This window comes from Mustela nigripes, chromosome 13 (genome assembly GCF_022355385.1).
Source record: "Mustela nigripes isolate SB6536 chromosome 13, MUSNIG.SB6536, whole genome shotgun sequence".
NCBI classification, from domain to species: domain Eukaryota; kingdom Metazoa; phylum Chordata; class Mammalia; order Carnivora; family Mustelidae; genus Mustela; species Mustela nigripes.
The window spans coordinates 9,619,086-9,633,961 of record NC_081569.1 but is presented as its reverse complement, the minus strand read 5'-3'; the positions used below and the strand labels follow the sequence as shown (position 1 = coordinate 9,633,961).

The 14,876-nt window shown below is 45.8% G+C and overlaps 1 long non-coding RNA gene across 1 annotated transcript; it reads right to left on the bottom strand.

Moving 5' to 3' along the window:
• Positions 1 to 319: 319 nt before the first annotated feature.
• Positions 320 to 12,234, bottom strand: LOC132029087 (uncharacterized). The gene is made up of 2 exons (XR_009407697.1): positions 12,141 to 12,234; positions 320 to 869 (listed from the first exon to the last, which is right to left on the bottom strand). It is a non-coding gene; the product is annotated as an uncharacterized LOC132029087 (long non-coding RNA).
• Positions 12,235 to 14,876: the final 2,642 nt, after the last annotated feature.

The following is a 14,876-nucleotide window of genomic DNA, read 5'->3' as shown; positions in this document are numbered from 1 at the left end:
GTGTGTGCGTGTGATGGAGTATTACTCAGCCATAAACAAGAATGAGCTCTTGCCATTTGTGACAACGTGAATGAAACTTGAGGACATTATGCTAAGTGAAATAAGTCAAACAGAGAAGGACAAAGACCATATAATCTCCCTTACATGTGGAATCTAAAAAACAAAAACAAAAACAAAGCTCATATATGCAGACAACACATTGGTGGGTGCCCGAGGTGGGGACTGGAAGGTGGGGAAAATGGGTGAAGAAAATCAAAAGGTTTAAGTTTCCAGTTATAAAATAAATAAGTCACAGGGATACAACATGTAGCATAGCAACTATTGTTAATAATATTATATTGCATATTTGCATGTTGCTAAGAAAATACATCTCAAAAGTTCCCATTACAAGAAAAAAAAATTTTAACTACATATGGTGATGGATGTTAACTAGACTTATTGTGGTAATTATTTCACAAAATTTCAAATTCTGAATAGTCACATTGTACACCTGAAACTAATTATGGCTCAATTAAAAAAAAAAGACAAGAAAATGGGTCTGAGTGAGGGCCTGCATATCTTGCCTGTGACTCAAGTGAGGGCTAAGAGTCCAGCCCTTGTGATCTCCCTCCTAACAAACTCCCAGTCGATGCTGCTGCTGTGGAGACCACACTTTGAAAACTCTTCTAAGAGAGATCTTTCTTCCTTCTTCCAAATGTTTCTCTCAGTGGGAGCCAGTTTAAAGAGTTCCAAACAGATCTTCACCTTGAAGGGATGACTGACCAAGGCCTCCTGGCTCTTCCTTTCTCCTTCTGGACCATTTTCCTTGCTCTGAATATTTCTGAGCACTCAGTATAGGACCATGTTTTCTGGCCCAAAATTCATGTCCCCTATTTAGTGGATGAAGAAAGAAAGGAAGGGAGGGAGGGAGAAAGGTAAGGGGAGAGAGAGAGAGAGAAAGAAAGAGAGAGAGAGAGAAAGTATAAATACACATATATTATTGACCACTCCCAAAATTCAAGTACTATACATACTCTCATGGATGTCCTTTGATCTTTACACTGGCCTGTGAGCTAGGAATACATAGCACATATTCCAAACTGAGGAAATAGAGATTTGGGGATATTAAATGACCCACTCATCCAAGGTCATGTTTAGTAAATTGCATAGCTGGGATTCCAATCTGAATCTTCGGCCCCCGAGGCCCATATGCTTTCCATTAGACCACAGTTACTGCCCCCACTGAGAGCAAACTGAATATTGGGACGTGAGGAAAGGTGGAAATTCAGTTTTAAAGAAGACAAACTCGTGGCAAACATGGCACGTGTACCCTACACCTGCAGGAGATGTTGTTCTTTCCTGCTGCATAGGGAATCCTCAGAATCCTTTTCAACCTCCTGTTTCTGGCAGGCAGAGCACAAACCCATATACCTTAGCTTCACTTGTTCAGAAATTTCATTTTGTGGTATCCCACTTAGAAATAGTACTTCTCAGGAAAGAAAGAAAGAGAGGAAGGAAGGAAGGAAGGAGGAAAGAGAGGGAGGAAGGGAAATAAAGAGAGAAAGAAAAGAAGGAAGGAAGGAAAAAAGGAAAAGAAAACAGTCCTTCTGGAAAGTGGAAGGTAAGATGCAACTTGAAAAGGCAATTAGATAAAGTTTTGCCTTTTGGAACCCCTAGAGCAGCGCTTCTCAAACACGAACATGCTTAGGAATCACTTGGGGATCTTGTAGAAATGCAGATTTTGAGTCAGGAGGTCTGGGGAAGGCTGAGATTCTCCAGTTCTAAGCTGCCTGGTGGTGCCACCTGTGCTGCTGGAGACACCATAGTCAGCGTGGTACACACATTCCCGTAGAGCATATTCCGTATGTACAGTGGAGACATACATTCAGTACAATGGACAAATTATGCCTTATCCTAGATTAGTGGTTCTCAACCAGGGGCAGTTTTGGCCCCCAAGTTGATACCTGGGATTGTCTGGAAACATTTTTAGTTGTCACAACTGGAGGTGGAGGCGAGGGCGACTGGTATCTACCTAACGGGTAGAGTCCAGAGATGTGGTTAAACATCCCACAATGCACAGGACACAACACAGCAAACTATCACAAGCAATCCGGCCCTCAAAGGCCACCAGTATCACAGTTGAGAAACCCTGCCCTGGATCACAGCGTCCATAAAGGAGAGAGAAGATCATAGTCCCCTGGGGCTGCCTGCTGCTTCTCTTCTGTCAGTAAAATAACGGTGAGGGAGTTGAAACCACCAGCCTAGGGTCTGCTTCTGGTTGCTCACGCACCTATTGCTGAGGTCACTCTGGGTTCAGTTACAGCTGGGCTGCGGACCCTTCTGTTTTCTTCCAGCACAGGTGACCTAAAGAAACATAAGATGCCACCCACACATCATGTATCCACGTAACTTTTGGCTTTGCTCTCACAGTTTCTCTCCAGTCAAGACCACAGGATAGGATAGGATAGGAAAGGATAGGATAGGATAAGATAGGATAGGAAAGGAAAGGATAGGATAGGAAAGGAGGAAGAAAGAAGGAAGGGAGGGAGGGAGGAAAGAAGGAAAAGAAGAGGAAAAAAAAAAAAGGAAAAGAAAAGAAAAGAGAAGGTCAGGGCGGAGGGAACAAGCAGACCCGAAAATCACCAAGGACAATTCCTCCCCAGCCAGACTGGTCCCTGATGCAGGCATGTGGACATTGGTCCTGCAAAGGCTTCCCTCTTTTTCTTCCTATTTTTTGACAACCTCACCACTCCAACTGTGGTGTCCCCAGCAGCACAGTTGGCACCACCTGGCATCTTAGAACTGGAGAATCTCAGCCCTCCCCCAGAGCTCCAGACTCAAAATCTGCATTTCAACAAGATCCCCCAGTGATTCCTAAGCACGTTCCAGTTTGAGAAGCACTGGTCTAGGGTTTCCAAAAGGCAAAATAAAAATGCAAAGTGAACAGCTGCAAAACAGATGCAAAGCTCATCACACGTACCCCCGGGGGGTTTATGACCCTGTGTGGACAGTAGCTTGTAATACAGAAAACAGATTTGAAGGCATGTGTGCAGAGTCAATGCTATGTTATATCCTTTTAATGGCCCTCAGGGGACCAACGTTGCATTAAAGGAAATGCACTGCACAGTACCTAAAACGGTTTCATGTACCCAGTGAGCTTTCAAGTGTTTGGTTTCGTTCTGGGTTTTTTTTGTTCCAAAAAGAAACAAAGATAGAAATTGTATTGATCTTCCGTGAAATCAGAGGGTTTGATCAGTACTTCCAGCACAGCATTCTATGATACCAGAATTTTATAACAGGAAAAAGAAGAGGGTGGATGGTGTGTGCTTTTCAGTAACCTAGAAAACCAGTGGGTTAAGGTGAGTGGAGCAAGTGCAACTTCAAGTCCACTCTCAACTGACCCAAACTGGCTCCGCTTCATTCAGTAACTAGGAGCACCCCACCACCACCACCACCCTTCAATCTGTGCAGCAACCAGAGAAGCAAATCACTGCCCGCAGCGCAGGCGGCCCTCCAATAACCCGAAAACCTGTGAACAGAGGCAGGAAGGGGACGGAGCTGGGGAGGAGAGCGACTGGACAGGAGCTCAGGAGGAAGGACCGGGAGCAGTTCCGGATGCCCTCGGGGGCGGGAAGCAGGTTCCCAAGGGAACCGGCCCCACGCCGCTTGGGAGAGGGTCCAGCCCGACTCGCTCACTCGCCTGCAGGACGGGCCACGACTCTGCCTGGCGAGAGTCCCCAGAGGACACGTCCGGCGGGCCATCGCCTCTTTCCCACGGCTCCCGGGTGGTGGCTCAGCGGAAGCCGAACGGTCCCACCCCCGTGAAGACCCCGGGGAGTAGTTCTAGGAGGGGCCGCTAGAGGCCGCGCGTGCTCCCTGGAGCGAGGACGGGGAGTGTGTGTGCAAGGGTGCCGCAGGCTTTGTTCAGCTCTGAGCACCGAGTGTTCTTTCCCGACCGCCGAGCTCTGCTTGCCACTCGATGCACCCGCCCGCGGGAGATCCCACATAGAGCGCCCAGGGCCTCTGAACCGCAAAGGTGTGGTGCTGGATGGACCCTTACAGCCCCGCGTCTGCCTCCCGGTTGTCGTCCCTGGCCTCCCCAGGACCGAAGGTTTTGGTTCAGGGACAACACGTGTCTGTCCCCTCACTTCGCCAGGATTCTTGAAGCCCGGAGGACTGATTTGCAGAGAAAGCAATCGAGCGAAGTGACCAGAAGATGAACCTGAATGTCGTCAAAGCTCAGAGCTGCAACAGGCAGCTTCCTTTCCAGGCACCTGAAACACCCCACCCGTGCCCACGCTCACCTCCCATCCACGCTCCACCCCCACCCCCACCCCTTCTGTCCCCTGGAGATGACCCTACAGAGTTGGCCCTACAGACGAGCCCATTTAAGAACAATCAACCACGGGGAAAATAAACCAGAGGTTTCTAGAGGCTGCCCCGCCTAAAAGAAGAGTGTTCAGACGCTATTGAATTCTTAAGGTCACTGACTGGATATTTTCTACTGTGGACTCAGGACTCAGATAAGATCATGCATGACAAGGCAAGGAGGGAGAAAGTTGCTCCTAAAATGTTTCTTGAGAAATTCCGAGCCAGTGGATCACACTGCTGCCCAGGACAGAGAGATACTGGCACTTTCACAAGGAGGGAAAGTCACGCAACGACTGCGGGCACCCCTCCAGGCAGTGCCCTTAGTACCTTCTGTGTTCAGTGGCCTAACAGGTTAGCCAGACAATGTAAATATCCCTATTTCTCTGATGTCAAAACTGAGACTGGGAGATGTCAAGTCCATTTCCAGGTTACAAGGCAGCTGGTTACAAAGCAGCAGAGTTATGATGCTTGTTTGATTTAATTTATAAATAGAGAATACAATCCCGTGTCTCAAAAACTGTAAAGCATAGGGAAGTATACAATAAAAAAGTCTCCCGTATCCCGACCCCCAAATACCCAGTTCCTCTCGCCTCTTGTCTTCTTGCCACACACTCAGGTAACTACCAGGAGCCACCAAGTTCCTTGTTTTATACTTTTAGCATTTTTTTATGTATATACCAGTTAGAAAGAATATATATTCTTATTTTTCCTCCATTTTTACCCAAAACATGGTGTACTATTCATACTTCCCTGTGTCTTGCTTTTTTCATATAACAATATATCTTATAGATCTTTCCATACCCACACATTAAGATCTTCCTCATTCTTTCCCTCTTACATAGCCCAGCATTCCATTGTATGGACATACCATAAGGTAATTAACCAGTCCTCTATTGTTGGATATTGGATTGTTTCCAATCTTCTGCTAGTTTAACAATGTTGCAATGAATAATTTTGCACCTACATCATTTTGTACATGCCAGAGCCAGGAGCCCACATCTTTCTGGCTCTAAGTAGTTTATGTTCCCTCCACTCCAAAGCGGACACAGGACTGATTACTGTCTACATGCCAGCTCTGATAGATAAATCACCCTATTTCTGTCCTCTCTGCCCCACCCCAGTTCCCCCATTTTCCTTTTCTAGTTTAGAAGCCTATTCATATTTGAAACAGCTACAGAGGCTCCGGACAGAGAGTACTTGCCATTTTATCTCTCTCTGTGGTTGCTTCACTTCATTCTTTAAATACCAAGTGTGACTGTATCTGGGCTGTACAGGAGATAAAATCTGCAGATGTTCCCCGGCACAAACGTGGAATTTCTGCTACCAGTTGGATCACACTGTTTCATACATGCGCCAGGGAAATTCAAATCCTGCCTACTGTGGCCTGCACCAGGCTTGGCTCCCAGCTCGTACTGGAAGGAAGATCAGCTAGTGCCTCTGGCTACAGCAGGAGCCAGCATCCACCTCCATTTCCGGCTGTTGACCTAAAGGGACGTTAAATGAATGGAGACATCAAGCAGGCTGAGGGGAGGGGGAAGCGGGTGCCGTCTGCCTTCTGGGGAAAGTGAAATGCATCAATGCATCACCCCAGCTTTCACCCTTGTTGTCTGTAGTCCTTTTGTCACCTCTTTTTTTTTTTTTTTTAAGATTTTGTTTATTTATTTGACACACAGAGAGAGATCACAAGTAGGCAGAGAGGCAGGCAGAGAGAGAGGGGAGGAAGCAGGTTCCCTGCGGAGCAGAGAGCCCGATGCAGGGCTCCATCCCAGGACCCTGGGATCATAACCTGAGCGGAAGGCAGAGGCTTTAACCCACTGAGCCACCCAGGCGCCCCTGTCATCTCTTTTTATACCTAGATTTCTTTAGATTCGTCTTTCAAGGTATCTTTTTGTCTCTCAAAATGAGATTTGGCCATCAGAGAGAGTCCTCCAAAAAAATAAGTGAGAGCAGGTCGTTTTTTAGGCACGTGGTCCCCACTACCGTCTGCGTGGTTAACTGAGATTACTTCACTACCTCAGCTGCCCTTCTCTTCAAGTCGTCCTTCCTGAGGGTTTACTGCAGCGCTCAGGTCACCATGTTTGATGAATGACAAAAGACCCAGCTGCTCCTGCCTACGTGGAGACTCAAACACATACCAGATACTTTCAGTGCAGAAAACAAGATAAATTCAAAGCGATAGGAGCCATGATATAGGTAGAGGTATGCTCGGGATCTCATCCAGCTCAGGGAAGGGACAATGGACCCAGAATGGGGCAAGCGAGAGGCAGGGCAGGCAGATAGGAAGGCTTCTTTGGGAGAAATGAGGCTGCCGAAAGGAGTAGGAAGAAGGAGCAGGAAGAGCTTGGGCTGAGAACATGGACGGAGAAGCAGCATGAACAAAGGCCCAGCCAGGGAAGTAGTGTGGGGAACTACGACCAAAGTGTAACTTACTTTTTTTTTTTTAAATACCTGAAAAATTGACCAGCAAGTTAGCGGTAACTCACACGAAGCAAAAACCAAGGTATAACCTCAGTTCATGTCCCCAGACCTCACATATTGGCCATTCCTTCTGCCATATCTTCCACGGATTTGTTTTCAGTAGTAGGGATGTGCAGTAGGGAACATGTTCAGGAGGGAACATGGCAGGGCGACTGAGTTGCAGGCAAGTGTTTCCCGACTACCTCTGTCCCTGTGTCTCTTATCTCTGATCCACGACTGTTTTCTGTCCAGCACAAGAAAGGCCCGAGTTTGCCTTTCTGAAACTGCCACCAGCACTCTGACCCCAAACAGTTCCTGCATCTTTTCTTCCAGCTGTTGAGGATGAAAACGTTCTGGAAACCCAGCTGACCACCCCTTCTCCCTAAGAATGGAAACAGTGGAAGGCTGACACAGCCTGGATCCGTCGGTCAGTGTTACAAGCCAGCGGTATCATCAGAATAACGATCACTATCCTATCTCCGCATCCGAACTGATCTCATGGATGCGGTTGAGGAGTGACCGTATTGGAGATTCTCTTCAAAAGAAGGTTTTACAGCTGGTCTTCTGTTAATAACAGCACTAGGAACAGCAGTTTACATTTACAGAAGGCTTACCATGTTCCTGATACCGTTCTAAGTTCCCTAAATTGCACTCATCAAAGTTTTACCTCCTTAAAGCCTCTGACTTCCTTCTTAAAGTTTGATACGACACCTGGCTAAGATTCAAGTGTTTGGGGGTTCAACTCCTGACTCTCCCACCCACTGTTTTTGTAACGTCTGAATCTCAGTGTTTTCATCTATAAAGGGAGCATAATAATACTTCCTCCCCAGAACTAAATGAAGTAATATAGATTTAAAAGCACCTGATACATAACAAGGTCACAATGAATGTTGGTTTCCTTCCCCGACACAGTTGGTATTTTTATTTTAAATGTTCTATTTTCAAATAATTTAAGACATAAGACTAAATAAAGTCATTTGGTTTTTTTTAAAAGATTTATTTATTTATTTTAGAGAGAGACGTATGCAGGTGGGAGGAGGGGCAGGGAAGAGGGAGAGAGAATCCCAAGCAGGTTCCTCACTGAGCCTGGAACCCAACGCGGGGTTCGATCTCATGACCCTGAGACCATGACCTGCGCCGAAAGCAGAAGTCAGACTCTCAACAAACTGACCCACGCAGGCACCCTTAAATAAAGTGTTTTTAAAGATATAAAAGTAACCCTTATCACCTTGTTCCTCAGATAACAGTAGGGAAATCTATGGACTATGCTTTCTCCTCTGGGGTCTTTACTTATTAAACAAAGCTAAGACTATCAGGAAAGAATATATGAGATCAGGGGCGCCTGGGTGGCTCAGTCGGTTGAGCGGCTGCCTTTGGCTCAGGTCATGATCCCAGGGTCCTAGGATAGAGACCCACATCAGGCTCCCTGCTTGGCGGGGAGCCGGCTTCTCCCTCTCCCTCTGCCTGCTGCTCTGCCTACTTGTACTCTCCATCTCTCTTTCAAATAAATAAATAAAAATCTTTAAATTAAAAAATTATATATATTAGCTCAAGCCAAGGGCCAGTTAAGGACATATTTCCAAATCTGGAGTCTACCCACTTAGGGCTCCCAGCCCCACCCCTACCCCCATGAAATCATCAGAAAAGGAAAGAAATGTTGGGGCTCTGCGATCCTGTCCAATTTTAGCTCTAGGTGTTAGGGTCATGTGGAAGTGGCAGGTTTTTGAAATGCTGACACGCTGACACTTAAGCTCATGGCTGGATCCTGTTATAGCTCAGAGAAAGTATATAAAGAACTTGGCCCTGGGTGAGATTTCCAAATATGAAACAATGCCCAGCATGATGTAAGTGGTAAGGCTTGGGGACAGAAAGACGAGGGTTTGATTCTCAGCTTCACACATCTCAATCGTGTGACCTCGGGCATGGATGAATAAGTATTGTCACTTTATCCTCCATCCCTCTGCTCACCTGTGCAGTGGAGAGGACAGCAGCTTTTATGCAACATTGTTGTGCTGTCCAACAAGTATCCAGTCCCTACTTTGCGGCCAAAGGCTTCCTGCGTGTGAATCTGCAGGGACCCCAGCCCAGTCCAGCTGCAATCCCAAACACCTAGTAAATTGTTGGAAATCCACTTCCATATACCATTTTGTGTTCTTTAAGGGATCTGTGTTGGAATTATTTCCAGGCTCTGCAGTGTGTGTCTGCCTGGGTGGAAGGAACAGATTCCCTTCTTAGTTCCTACTCAGTTTCACCTGGGCCGGCATCTACCATGTGGGCCATGGCAGAGCGGTCACCCCAATGTGCTCTCTGCTCCCCAACTTCCTTTTCATCTCCAGCAGTGGCAGGCTTGCATTTTTCTGGAAAAGGCCTCTATCTCCAACTGGGACCATCCCAGTCCCTCTAGTGCCCACGCCTGAGACTCTCAGTCTCTCTCTATTTCCTACTGCTAGGCCTTTGCGTTCTTTTGCATTTCCTGAGCTGTTTCCGGCTCCTTTCAACGGCTTTCTGGATTTCTCATTCACTTTGTGTTGTTTTTCCGTTGCTGCCTCTTGGGGACCCAGGGCAAAACCCCACTCCCTCTTTTTTCCATTGCTCATCCTGCTATTTTTGTGCCTTCATCCTTTCTTTCAAAGTAATACAAGAAAGAAGTCCTTTGAATACAGCGCATGTCCCTTTAACGGGGACATTAAAATTAACAGCAACTAGATCTGCATCAGAATTCATGTTTTAAAGCGATACAGAAGCATAAAGCAAATGATGAAATTATTAGTATTTAAAACTTCAATAAAAAAAAACTTCAATAAAATTGGATCTTGATAAAATTTTTAAATGCTAAATGTATCAGTACTCTTTTATGCTGGTTCTTTTTTTAAAGATTTATTTTAGAGAAAGACAGAGAGGGAGAGGGAGAGAGGGAATCTTAAACAGATTCAACACAGAGCTTGAAGGTTGACGTGGGGCTATCTCACGATCCTGAGAAACAACCTGAGCTATAACCAAGAATTGGATGCTTAACTGACTGTGCCACCCTGATGCCCCTGTTTTGTGCCATTTTATGCTCACAAATGGTCCAATCTAGTCAACATTTTATAAAGACCATGCCCATTTCTGCAACACATACCAGGTACCGTACAGAATGAACATTTTTCCTGCTCTTAGTTCTTAAACACTTTCTTCTAAAAAATTAAAAATTTAAAATTAAAAAAAAAAAAAAACAACTTTCTTCAACCCCTTCCTTATGCTTCATTCCATTTAGGTCCAAAGGTCAGGGGCAAGACCTCAACTAAGGGAGTGAAGATTTGAAATAAATAGTACGAGAACAGAAACAAGTTGCATTAACCCAGGATTCAAGGGCCAGAGCAAAAGAGGTTAGCTTCAGTTTCTTTCAAATGCCTGGGATCTAACCCTTTGACTTCATGATCTAGTAGGTTTTTGAATGAGGAGGCCTTTCACTTTCCTATTCTCAAGCTCAAGGTGACTATTACAATCTCTAGGTGATTATATAAAAAGTAGTCATGCATCCAGGAATAGCTTTATCAAAAAGTATGTGGTGTATGAAAAAAGTCTACTGGCTTAAATGAACCAAATCAGGGTAGACAATGCTTGATTTCATAGGTGTTGCCTTACGCCACCCTTATAATTCAATACCTACATATGACCTTGGCTTCTCCACTATAACCACTGTACCTTCACTTGTCCTTCCCCATTTTCCTGGACATTGGGACCCGCCATTGCCCTGCTCCCCATCCTGTGGGCAGTTTTCTCACTCACCTTGCCTCCCAACACTAATCACAAAACACACACACACACAGACTTCTCTATTTCCCCATTAAATTTTTTGCATTTAACCCAGGTAGCCATCCAATCTACCTTGTATCCGAATTCTGCCTCCTGACAAGCCTCTATTGTTGAGTAAAGCAATTATTTATGACCTCTGTGCCCTTCACCTTATCTCAGGACTATGTCATGGTACTCAAGGGGTGTCTGTGGTGAGTCAACTATTCAGCTCACCTCACAAATGACTCTCTGGGTCTCCTGCCTTTCGCCTCTCTAATTTTGGAGAGGGTCTGGCAGTCTCTGAAGAGGTGACCAAAGCTTTTTTTTTTTTTTTTTTTTTAAGATTTTATTTATTTATTTGACAGAGAGAGATCACAAGTAGGCAGAGAGGCAGGCAGAGAGAGAGAGGAGGAAGCAGGCTCCCTGCTGAGCAGAGAGCCCGATGCGGGACTTGATTCCAGGACACTGAGATCATGACCTGAGCCGAAGGCAGCGGCTTAACCCACTGAGCCACCCAGGCGCCCATCCAAAGCTTTCTATAAAAAGACAATTAACTAAATGCTGTAGGACTCCTATCATCTGGGAGAGGAGAAGGTCTGGTGACAGAACCTTCAGGACCGTAACTGCTTGCTTGGGGACATATCGACTGTGTATCTAGAGGCTGAAAGAAACAGGACTTCAGAAACAGAAGAAGCAGATCAACAAATGCCGTCATTAGAAAACATTTACTCAGACAGGCTTTTCCTTGCTTATCCTAGAGACCGGAAAGGAAGTAGCTCCTCCCTTTGGAAAATAGGACTCCAGTGTAGGGAGACACCCATGGCCTTGGCCCAAAGTTCTACAAGTCCTCCATGTACGCTGTCTGGGAGAGCTTAGCCACTAGAGGGGCCCATAAGTGGTGAATGAATGAAAGAAAGAGAATGTTAAGTATTCTACTTGAAGCAAGTCATGGACTTCCAGCTTCTAGACAGGCCTCATGTCCCTAGAGAATTATAGTAAATACAAACATTTATTAAGTTCTTTCTATGTGCAAGACTTCTAAGTCTTTACACGTGTTAGCTCCTTTCATCTGCATAGCTCTTGGAGGTAGATCTGCTTATATCTTCATTAACAAGTGAAGACATTTAAATACAGAGAGGGTCAGTGATTTCCCCCAAACCAGACACCTGGTGTGTGGTGAACTTGAGAATGTGGAGGGGATGGTAGGAACCCAGGTGGGAATCTTGACCCCAACATCGATTTTCTGTGTGACCTTTGGCAAGTTACTTAAACTCCTTGCATCTCATTTACCTCCTTGGAAAAATTAGATTCATTACATCTGCATCATAGAGTTGCCATGAAAATTGGATGAGCCTTGGAACTTTAAGAGTCCTGAAATTGAGGGATGCGTCATTTGGACAAACCCTCTGGCTGAAATTTACTAAACAAGAAGGGATAATTTTTCTTTCTCAACTTCCTGAAAGTTATCAAAGAACTGACAAAGTGGAAGAAAAAATCCAGGTCTAAGTCTGTAAGAAAGCAAAGACCCAGAGAAGTAAGCAGAGCATCAAACTTACCTCTCTTCTGAAGATAGGCTATGGTTTTGATGAGTTCTCAGGACAAGGAAGACACAAGTCAAGGCCAGGGATGGCAGGGCTTCCACAGACACCTTTTCCAGTCCCTGTGAGTCAGAAATAAACCAACTCCTCCCACGACACCCTCATAAAACTGCAGGGAGTGAGGTCTTGGCGTGAAGCAGCATCAGAGGAAAAGAATGAAAACCCATCTGTAACAGGCTAGCATTTCTGGAGATGCACAGCTGAAGTCTGCTTCACCGGGGGTTCAGACGCTCACACTATGAATTTAAAATGGTACTGCATTGGGGTACCTGGATGGCTCTGTCAGTTAAGCCTCTGCCTTTGGCTCAGGTCGTGTTCCCAGGGCCCTGGGATCGAGTCCTGCATCGGGCTCCCTGCTCAGTGGGGAGCCTGCTTCTCCCACTCCCTCTGCTCCTCTCCCTCCTGCTTGTGCTCGCTCTCTCTCTTTCTCCAGCTCTCAAATAAACAAATAAAATACTTAAAAAAAAAGTAAAATGGTACTTCATGGAGAGAATATTGAGGAGCTAGAAGAAGGGGGACCGAAAAGGAGTGTGGAGGGCAGCGAAGGCAGACACGGTGGCCTGCGACGCTCCTGGCAGTCTGGTGTCTGCACACAGACGCCCCCACACACCTCCTCATCTTTATGCCCATGGCCCTTTCTGCTGAAGGCATCACCGTGGTCAACCACACGGTCTCCGGAGTCAAGTGGCCCAGGTTCAAACCCTGACCCTGCCACTTACTGGCTGGGTGACTTTCGGCAAGTCACTTAATCCCCGTCCATTTTCCTCATCCAAAAAATGGGGATAATTGCAAAACCTCCTTGTGGTTTATGGTGAGGGGTCAGATGAGTTAATGTCTGCAGAATGATTACAACAGTGTCTGGCTCATAAGAAGTAATTATATGGTGGTGGGTGGTACTCATGGTGGTGGTGATTTTCTGAAATGATCATTTCCCCCTTATTTATTTGGGCCGGATTTTATTAGTCCTTTATAATTTGGGCAAAAGATCACCGCCTCGCTTAGTCCTTCCCTGTCACAGTGCAGCACAAGACTCTATATACACATGTCTTCTGGGGTCTCTTTTAACACCCGAGTCCCTGCCTATTCTTCTAGATCCCCATGGGACATCCGGTTACTGAATGGTGTGGACTAAGTCTTATCATTGTGTCCTCAGTGGCTAGTACAGAGCCTGACACATAATCGATGCTCGGTTACTATGGGATGAAGGAAAAAACATATTGGTGACTCGAACTTGCCTTGGTGGAACAATTTTCCTCTAAAAATGCTATTTTTTGAGTTGCCTGCCCCTTATTCTGCTCTCACTTTAAAAAAAAAAAAAAAAAAACCATAAAATGTCTTTCTATCACTTGAATTGTTTCTCTGGAATGTCAACTTCTTATGAGTGGCCCCCAGTATCTTATCTACTTAATTTTGTTTTGCATGAGACATACGGTGTCAGGAAAATGACTAAACCACCATAAAAATGATATTGGCAAACAAATTGGACCTATGAGTCATGAGATCAGTGACCGAGAAATGTTCACAGAATTCTTCCTGCTGATGTGGGAATGTGGATTTGAGTTGACTTCCTGGTTCTGCTGTATTCACTGTTAGAACACTGAACTCAGGATCAAAAGACTTGGATTTAGGTCCCCAGAGCCACTTCTTATTTGTGACATGACTTTGGACGAAACTTAGTCTCCCCAAAATTCGTTTTCCTCATCTGTTAAATGGGTTTAATAACCCTTACCACATAGCAATGCTGTGAGGCTCATGAGGTGATACAAGGCTTAAAAAATGTGCTGGCGGTGGGGGGGGGCGCGGTGCGGTGCTGGCAGGCTCGGTGGGTGGAGCATGTGACTCATTCTCAGGGTCATGAGTTCAAGCCCCATGTTGGGTGCAGAGCCTACTTAAAAACAAAAAAACTGTTAGAAAATTTTATATTCTGGGTGGCCAGTTCTCACCACTCGATGGGTGGCTTCTCTCAGACCTGGCCCTCTATCAATTTTATAAACGCACCCAATTCAGGAACTTCACCTGGGAACGAAATAATCCTTGTGGAATTTTTCTTTTCTTGAGACTTTATTTATTTATTTGAGAGAGAGAGAGAAGCAGAGGGAGGGGGCAAAGCAGATGTGGGGCTCAATCCCAGGACCTGAAGATCATAACCTGAGCCAAAGGCACATGCTTCACCGGCTGAGCCACCCAAGCGCCCCAGTCCTCCTGGAATTTCAGAGACATAGCAGTTTTGAGAGTTTGGCCAGTGACTGATCTTAGTTGCAGAGAACACAGACATGTCTGGGGAGCACGTAGGAAAGTTCATGCTTTCTCCATGATTCGACTTGCAGTGACACATCCATCCACAGTGACAAGAGGAAAGAGGTCGTGGGCTGCCCCCGCTGGGTGTCTGAGAAAAGGGACAAGCCTCTGTGCAAAGCAGTAAACTTGAAAGCCAGCACTGACTAGAAGAGAGCGATCTCAGCTAGAGAGTGAAAAAAATGATCCCTCCCAACAAGGAGGCATCAGACCGCAGTTGGCGGTGTGTGGGGAGGGAGAGGAGGGCTCTACCTCCAAGACAGCAAAGAGCAGACTCTGCATCCTGGAACTCGTCACTTATGTGCTCATCCTCGTGATGAATCTGACTAAAGCTCTTCCCCAGCCCCTTTTGGAAAGCCAGAGAAGGTTCATAATGGAATGAGGCAATTTCACGTCAGC